The sequence below is a fragment of the Nyctereutes procyonoides genome, unplaced genomic scaffold (assembly GCF_905146905.1).
Source record: "Nyctereutes procyonoides isolate TBG_1078 unplaced genomic scaffold, NYPRO_anot_genome, whole genome shotgun sequence".
Lineage (NCBI taxonomy): Eukaryota > Metazoa > Chordata > Mammalia > Carnivora > Canidae > Nyctereutes > Nyctereutes procyonoides.
In genome coordinates this window covers 16,672,111-16,681,934 of record NW_026575051.1, presented here as the reverse complement: position 1 = coordinate 16,681,934, position 9,824 = coordinate 16,672,111, and the positions used below count along the sequence as shown (strand labels likewise).

General features: G+C 36.4%; 1 pseudogene; it reads left to right on the top strand.

Annotated features, from left to right (window-relative positions):
• The first annotated feature begins 739 nt into the window (after positions 1-739).
• LOC129512858 (glyceraldehyde-3-phosphate dehydrogenase-like) overlaps positions 740-9,824 on the top strand; it is a 29,129-nt pseudogene continuing 20,044 nt past the window's right edge.

The window sequence follows — 9,824 nt, the reverse complement described above, 5'->3', positions numbered from 1 at the left end:
TTGACTATTTTCCCTATTATTCCACAGTTTTCCTTGATTTCTTCTTTCATATACATTTTAAATGTTGTATGACTTACGTGTGTGGATAAGGGAAGAAAGAAAGAAAAGAGGAGGTTCAGATATCAATTTGAGAATGAGAGGAGAGAGTCAGATTTGATAAAGAGACATGTCTGAATAAATTTTCTATCACCAAGTTTTATAAGGAAGAACATGGACTTAATCATTAATCTCTCCTGATATATCAACTCTTAGATTTGACCTGCTCTAAAGGATGCCTATCCCAGACCCATCACATCACAAACCAGTTTGCCCCTATTCCCAGTCTAATTATTGGGCCCTGCTTCCAAAGTATGTCGACTTACCCTTAAAACTGGAAAGTGGCACATAAAGTTAATTTATAGTTAAATCAGAAGTATTTTCTATGTATTAGTATTTTTGTTTTATTAGGTTTAAGCCAAGATTGTAAGGGTTGATTTGGGCAGGCTATTTCACCTGACTTGCCCTTAGTTTTGTTATCTTTAAAATCTAGAAATTGAACTAGATACCTACTGAAGTCCCATTTATCTCCAAGACCCTATAAACCTGTGATTCAATAATATGTGTCTTACATAAGTTTTACTGAAAGAATTAAGGTTTGTAAAATAATTTAAGATTCAAGGATGAAAGGTTTTATACTAGTTTCAGAAACTATTTTTATTTAATGAAACATATTGTAAAAGTGCTTGGCCTGAGGATAGCCATGGTCGCTGCCATCTTGAGTTTTACCTGTGTTCAGGACCAACCTGAAAGTAAGAATATTTTACTAAAAGGTAAGAATATTTTGAGCCAAGAAGGGAATTGGAGTAGATGGAAAGTCCATTCCATCTATTCCATCTAATCCCTTCTATTAAAAACCAGAGATTGATAACATGCATATGAACACCTTAAAATTTTTCTAGTTCTCATGGAAGAAAATACAGATAGAAATGAAGCTTTATTCAAGGAGAAATTCTGTTACAGAAAAAAATCATCTGTTGTGGGAAAAGATCAGAAGTTGTTGCTTCTGGGAGTTAGGGGTATTAACATGAGATAATAGGGGGATAAAACTCTTTGGAGTTTTATGACTTTTTAAAAAAGATGTATTTATTTATTCATGAGAGACAGAAAATGGCAGAGACACAGGGAGATGGAGAAGCAGGCTCCCTGCAGGAAGCCCGATATGGGACTCTGTCCCAGGACTCTGGGATCATACCCTGAGCCAAAGGCAGACATTCAACCACTAAGCCATTCAGGCATCCCTGGAGCTTTATGATTTATAGTGACTACTCAGTATACCGTTTTGAGATTTGAAATAAAAAATGTAATTTAAAAACTGCAATTTTTTTACTTCCAATATTTTGTCATGAGAAAACCCAAATTAGGCAACTGTCTATACAACTCAGTAATCTTTAAAATTATTTAAATTATAAAAGATAAAGAACAATTTAGGAACTGTTCTAGATTAAAGGAGAGTAATGAGTCATGACAGCTAAATAAAACATGTAATCCAGAATTGAATCTCAAACCATAAAAAGGACCTTAGTGGAAAAATTAATAAAATTTCAACAGTCTCTATTAGATAATAGTATTATATCAATGTAGATTTCCTGATTTTGCTAAGTGTCATGTGTTTATGGAAGAATGTCCTAGATTTTAGACAATATACAATGAAGTATTTGGAAGTTTACTTTTGTAAACTTTTGTCTGCTTCTTACTCAAACATCTCAAATATGTGTGTATGTGTGTGTGTGTGTATCTGTTTACCTACATCTAAATCTTTAGTTATATAGAGATGTGTACCTACACATGTACATCTGTATGTGATCATACATGTACAGAATAATAACACAAGTTAAGGGTAGTAAAATGTTGATGTTTGGGAATCCGCAGAAAGTGTATATGGAAATTTTATTTTATTTATTTTTTTTTAATTTTTAAAAATTATTTATTTATGATAGAGAGAGAGAGAGGCAGAGACAAGGCAGAGACATAGGCAGAGGGAGAAGCAGGCTCCATGCACCGGGAGCCCGACGTGGGATTCGATCCTGGGTCTCCAGGATCGCGCCCTGGGCCAAAGGCAGGCGCCAAACCGCTGCGCCACCCAGGGATCCCTATATGGAAATTTTAAATGCTATTTGGGCTATATTTTTTAATGTCTGAAGTAATTTCTAAAGAAAAGAGAAAAATATGTTAAAATTTGTGGGACAAGAATGGAAGTATTATCACAAATATTAAAATAACAGTTGTGGATAAGCTACTCATAAAAATTATTTATATTTTACACATTTTTAAGAAATCAATTTGCTTAATGGAAGTCACAGACTAGAAAAGAAAATTCAATTTATTTTAAAGTAAGAAATTAAAAATCCACTATATGTCTGATTTTGGAGAATTTAATATAAAATTTATTATGACTTGTGTTTCTAGCAAGATTTTGTCAATTGAGAAAAGAGGATGAGCTAGAATTAAAACAAAAGCATTTATTTAGGGTCTCAGAATTGCAATTCAAGGGGCGGATTTGGAAAGCAACCCAAATAGTGCCCTCACCAGGAAACAAAAATCAAGGGTTTTTTAAACACAAGAGGGAATGCTTACATATGTTGTTTACGAAGAATGTGATTGTTGTTAGTGGCAGAAAATGAATCTTGGTTGAGTATAATCAGTTACTAAGGCTGTCACTAAGCAAAGTCTCTTACTCTAGCAAGTTGTTGGTATCTAGGAGGAGTCCTTGAAGTATTTGCAATTTGGCCCAGTTCACAAGTTCATGGTTCCATCTGATGGCAATGTGCATAAGTTTCATTTCCTTAATGGCCTCCTGACTCAATTTTAAAACACTTTGACATAAGTGACCCTATTTCATGTTATGTTTCATGGTGTTATAGGAGATATTATTAAAAAAAATATTTCCAGTGCAAGCACTGAATATAAAATACTATTTGTTATGGACTAAATGTTTGTGCCCCAGTCCCCCAAATCTATATGTTGAAGCACTAATGTGAGGGTATTTGGATGTGGGGACTTTAGGAGGCAATTAGATTCAAGTGAGGTCATTAGCATGGGGCCTCATGAAGGAATAAGGGCCCTTATAAGAAGAGGAAGAAAAATCAGAACTAGCTTGATCACTCTTCCATGTTCTTTACACCTTAAGAGGACACAGGAAGAAGGTAGTCATCCACAAGCTAAAAGGCCTCTCACTGAGAAGTGAATCTGCACCTGTCTTAGACTTCTCAGCCTCAAGAATTGTGGGAAATAAATGTATATTGTTTAAGCCACCCAGACTATTCTTTAATAGTTTCTTGTAGCAGCCTGAGCTGAGTAGGGCACCATTATAGCAGTGCTTGTGTGTGTGTGTGTGTGTGTGTGTGTGTGTGTGTATGCATGTGTGTGTCAGGGGGTAGGGTATGAATTGCTGTAATAGTAAGAAATCAGTAAAGGACAAAGACAAAAAGAGCAAAAATCCTAGAGGTAAGTTCATGTTAAAGTTAGATTTTAGCCTGAGGGTTTTATTTCATGGATGCCCAGATGTAGAGTACAAGAGATAAAATTTAGATTCCTCTTGAGGTACTTTTTAGTCCAACATCCCCTTGTACTTTTATTATTAAAAAGTGAGGCATCAAAGGGAAGATGTTGGTTTTAGTTCAGTTAAAAAAAACAAGTGAGGTGGATTTTTGTAAGATTAAAAGTTTATGGAGTTTGATAAAAATAGATCTGATTTAAATCCAGGCTTTACCAACTACTAGTTTATGGCTTTAGGTAAGTTATGCATCCTATCTTGAATTTCAGTATAAACATTGATAATGGAATAATAATAATAAAATATTCATTTTAATTTCCTACCCTATACTATAGAAACTTGTTGCATGTTAGGTTATCATCATTACCAACATTATCAACTTCATCATATTTTTTAATTAATAGATTTATTTCTTTGAACACTTTAGCTTTATAGAGAATTGAGCAGAAACTAAAGAGAATTCTCATATACTCCCTCTCTCCCACCCTCCCTCTTCATTGTTTCTCTTATTACTACCTTTCATCAGTATGGCACATTTTTTTATAAATGATGAACCATTGTTGATACATTATTATTAACTAAAGTCCACAGTTTACATTAGGGTTCACTCTGTGTTGTACATTTCTCTAAGTTTTGACAAATGCATAACATAATGTATTCAATATTATATAGAGCAGTTTCATTGTCCCTAAAATGTCCTGTGTCGACTATTCATCACTCTCTTCTGTCATCCAATGCCTGGCAAGCACTGATCCTTTTACAATTTCTATAGTTTTGTCTTTCCCAGAATGTCCTATGTTGGAATCATATAGAATGAAGCTTCTTCAGACTGACTTCTTTCACTTAGCAATATGCAATGTAGGTTCCTTCATGTCTTTTCATGGCTAGGCAGTGCATTACTTTTTGTCATTGAATGATGACCCATTGCATGGGTGTGTCACAATTTGTTTATCCATCACTTGTTAAAGTAACCTAGGTTGCTTCTGATGTTTGCAATTATAAAAAACTTCCTACAAACATTTGTGTTCAGGTACTTGAGTGGATATAAGTTGATTTTGGCTTAGGACATGAACTCCAGGTCCTGGGATCAAGCCCTGTGTCAGGCTCTGCATTCAGCAGAGAGTCTGCTTGAGGACTTTCTCTCCACCTGCTCCTCCTCCAGCATGTGCGCTTGCTCACATGGTCTTTCCCTCTAAAATAAATAAATCTTAAAAAAAAAAAGGATTGGTAGATCATATAGTAAGCCTATGTTAGCTTTGTAAGCTTATGTAAGCTTTGTAAGCTATGTAAGGTTTGTAAGAACTTACTGTCTTCTTTTTCTTTAATTTTTTTAATTTTTATTTATTTATGATAGTCACACAGAATGAGAGAGAGAGAGAGAGAGAGAGAGAGAGAGAGAGAGAGAGAGGCAGAGACACAGGCAGAGGGAGAAGCAGGCTCCATGCACCGGGAGCTCGACGTGGGATTCGATCCCGGGTCTCCAGGATCGCGCCCTGGGCCAAAGGCAGGCGCCAAACCGCTGCGCCACCCAGGGATCCAACTTACTGTCTTCTAATGTAACTCTACTATTTTCATTCCCAATAACAATGAATGAGATTGTCTATTGTTTCATATCCTCATGAGCATTTGCTGCTGTCAGTGCTTTGGATCTGAGTCATTCTGGTAGGTGTGTAATAGTATGCTGTTTTAATTTTCATTCTTCTGATAACAGTATGTTGAATACTTTTTCCTAGTATCATTTCTTAAAGGTAGCTACTATTTTAACTACACCATCCACATCATGGGATTAGCTATGTTACACATGTGGGAGCAGTGTTGGTTAGCAGCACTCTTGGGAGCTTTCCTGGTGAAATCTGAAGCCAGCCCCTGTACTCAGATGATAGACAGAAGAAAGAAGCAGGCTATGCCAGGTTGATCCACAGCAGTATGAGTAAGCAAAGGGAACTTACGTATCATGATTGTCTTGGGTGCAGCAAAAGGAGTAGATCCCTCCACCAGCCAAATAGTAAAAGTTTATATAGAGGCCTTGACTGGGTTCAGTCGCATAGACCATTCAGGCATTTTCAACACCACCTCACTATCTCAAAGCTAGGTCCTTGTAACAGCCTCTGGGAGCTGGAAAGGCAAGAGGAACCCATATGCCAAGGACAGACAAAGGAAGCAGTGAGGGTACTTTCTAAGTGCCCAGGTCCAACACAACTAGTGGTCACAGGTTTTGATGACCTTCATCAACACAGAGAATGTCTGAAATGGATAAAGCTAGAAAGAGGAGGGAAGAACAAACAGAATGATACAACTCCTGATGATATCAGAGAAGCTAAAAGAGAGAAGCAAGGCAGGGAAATCAGCAAACAACAATAAAAAATACAAAAAAAATCTTATTTCAAGATATTCATGCACTAGGACTAGATGACTCCTGAGTCTTTAAAGAGAATGTGTGTGTGTGTGTGTGTGTGAGAGAGAGAGAGAGCACTGTGTGTGCAACAGAGTGTGAGCCCCCTATAAATCCACACTTTGTTACAAAAGAGTAAAAGCTTAGAAGGAAAAAGTATTCCAAATACTCCTTTTATATCCTTGACCTGACTGCACACCACTGAAATTAGATGCAAAATTCTTAGGCTTTCGTTACACAGGATAGTCATAAAAACTTGAAAGATATATTGTGACCATCCTCGATCCCTCCCTCTCTCTTTCTCTCTGCCAAATCACACTTTTTCCCAGATATTGCTACAGTGAAATGTGTTTAATAAAAGAGTAATGGGAATGCTTAGTGGCTCTAATCCAGATCTGAGGTTATGTTAAAAAATTATATTAAAATATCCTATTAGTGAAAGTGTACAACGGTGCAATACTTCAGTTTGGCAATATATAACATGCCTGTGTGTTGATAAAGCAGTACCACTTCCAGTAATTTATCTGAGAGAATTATTTATAGATGTGTGTGGATTTAGCTAGAATTAAAGTCACTCAGCATTTTTTTTATTACTACAGAAAATAGAAAAAAAATATTCCCAAATGAGATAATAGATAAATTAGGGCACACCCATAAATTGAAAGGTAATGTGTGGCTATTGCATATAAAAATGTGAAATAATGTATCAACATGAAGAATTGTTCAGTATGTATTTTTGTGTGAAAAACAGGCTACACCATGCCTGCTCTCTTTTTTATGCATAGAAAAAAAAGCATAAGCATAGGAGGTTATATAAAGTGTTAGGACATTTCCTCCGGTTGGTTCAAGAATAATTCATGTTTACTTTCCTCTTTTTGCTTTTGTTCAGCACTTGTAGAGTTTGGAAATTTAGCATCCAGAACCTGGAGTCAGAAAGAAATGTTTTCATATTGATTCCATTGTTTAACCAGCAGTTGAATGAGTACCTTAATATCCCAAAGCCTCCAGGAAAGGAAATTCCTTTTTTTTTTGAGTCTCACATGTTTAAGGCTAAAGTGAAAAATGTCTGTGAAGCACTCATTTCAAACTTCGAACATACAAAGTGCCAAGAAATGATGATCATTATTTTCATAATAGTATTTACCTACCCTTTTCTAAAACTTTAAGCAAGGAAGAGGCATTAAGTTTATAATTATTTTTTTAAAGCTATGAAAAATTAAAAATAGATACAGATCTGAAGCACACGCTATTTTATTGTTTGAAAGCAAGAGAGAGGGAACAGGGGAGAAGCAGATGGAGAGGGAGAGAGAATCTCTAAGCAGATTCCCCACTGAGGGCAGAGTTTGATGTGCGGCTCAATCTCATGACCTTGAGATCATGACCTGAGCCAAAATCAAGAGTCTGAGACATCCAGGCACCCCATAGAGCTGTCTAATCTTATATCTCTGTTTACTGCTATGACTGAAATCAAAGCTAGAATGTCAACAATACTGTTTTTATTCTTAAGTATACAAGTGGAACACTTAAGAATTACCATGGCTCACTTTTAGTGCACACATTCACATTTAGTCATCCCTGAATTGTGTACATGTTGCTTGTATATAACCCCCAAATCCTTTCAAGTCTGTTTCCTCTCTAATTCCTTGAACCATCATAGCTTTTTCGAACTAACTCAGAAGCCTCCACATTGACACTCCCATCTCCTGTTTTGCATCTTCTAGATTGTTCCGTTTTTGCAGCACACCTTTTCTTTCTAGAATGTAAATTGTACCATGTCCCTCATACTTAGACTTCTTCACTTTCTCCATGTAGGCCATCAGACAAAGCCCCAAATTTAACGTTATTATAAACTCCTTGATGATATGGACTACTTCTCCGGTTTCCAAGGCTTCCTACACAGTGTGTGAATGGTAACACACATATTTGTTGGATATCTTAAAGAAGCATGCTTTTCATGGCCCTTTATTTTTACAACCATTTCTTTGTTTTCACACATGCCCTTCCAACCTCTGAGGCATCAGTTCCTAAAAAGAATTAAGAAGAGAAAAACCATAAAAAATTCCACCAAGTGCAGGAGTGGAAGGCAGAATGAGAAGTGCTGGGCTGTCTGCAAGTGGCCGAAAAGGTAAAGAGGAGAGACCTGGCAAAGAGGGATGGACAAGAGTCAGATTTCCAGAGGTGATAGAACCCAAAGAGGAATGGGTACAAGGCAAACAGGAAAAGAAACAGCCATGAAGAGCACCCTATGGTTGAGATATCCTCGATAGCTGTACTCTTCTGTGGCAGGATGGATCTGGCTTGGAATTTATTTTACTTTACAGATATATTGCTGAGTATTATACAAAGAGCCAACAACACAAAATTAAACAATACAGACACTGCCTAGAATCTTTCATTCAGAAAGCAGACATAAACAAGTGTCAGTATACACTTTTTCTTCTTTTTCAAATACAATGTATACTGTAAAACTTTTAGAATAATAAACATGTTTGGATTCGATTTGGGGGCATGCAGATTAAAGTAACAAATTAGGGAGACAAAATCTAAAGCTGCATTTGAGAACTTCCACATATAATGTTTTTCAGGTACTTCATATATTTAAATTCAATAATGCACTATTATCAGATAATGGTCTATACCTTGTAAATTAATGAGATTAGTATGAAACTTCAAAAAGAGCTAATTACAGAGTTCAGCTCATTTCTTATCTTAGATTGGCTCTCAATTTATCTTCCTATTTTGTCATAGCATGAGCTTGTGAAAGTTTCTAAGGACTGCATTATAATACGTTGTGTAAGTGTGTGTGTGTGTGAATGTGTTTGTGAACATATATGTGCATTGTATACATGCATGTATATATATATATATGTTTGCTTACATTTATATATCTTTTGAATATATATGCCTTTTTCTATATATGTAGAAACATATATATCCCTTATTTTCTTTAACTTTTATTATGAGAAATTTCAAATATTTAAACAGAATAGGAAAGTGAACACTGTGTACCTCAGAACACTTAAAATTGTTAAGATCTTTCTGAATCTACAAATGCCCAGAGTATACACTTCCAATGCTTTAGAAGTAGTTCTGCCAAGGTTGAAATGACTGAACTCTCTGGACGTTTTGTTTTTTCTTTTCTCATAAAATAAATGCATCTCATGTTTCCCACAACAGTGAAATACAACTATAAGCCTCCTTTTCACTACCCTCTCCCCCCTTGTCTCAAGGAAAAAGCCTATACGGATAATCAGAATGTAGTCAGCTTGCTGCTGGATTTCAGCTTAGAGAAGGAAAGTAGCACAGTCACTCGGGTACATTTGTCTACCCACCTCCAGGGAGCCAAACAGATTGGGAGTTGGGGGTAAAACTCATTGAGGTAGCATTGTGCATGGCAGGATACTGTCCAACTTGAAAAACTTTTTTTTTTTTTAATTTGCATGTTGGGAGAGGGTGGTTAGGCAGCACAGACAGCCCACGCTGCTACTGGCTCCTCTCTCCTCTAGGAAGAAGAAGAGATCCTGCTACTCTGCAGCCTACAGCAGCAGGTTTAGAGTGATATGTTGCAAAGAGCCCATGGACAGTGATTTGGTGAAAATGCACCAGAGACCTCTCTGCTTTGTCTCCCTAAACCAAAACAAAATTAGTAAGTAGAAGAATATTGCACGTATAAAGATTTCTTCTCAAGTCCACATTCCCAGCTTTTTCGGCTCTAGTCAGACCCCAGTTTATTGAGTCATCAGTGTCTTCACCTGACAACCTCCTTCCTTCTCTTACTGAAGGAAGTGTGGGAAGAACAACAACAACAAAATGACTCTGCCTTAAAGAAAGTATTTCTCCTTTTTCACCATGCATCCCACTCTGACTCCTCTAGTGTAGCACAAAACAACATAATCTCAT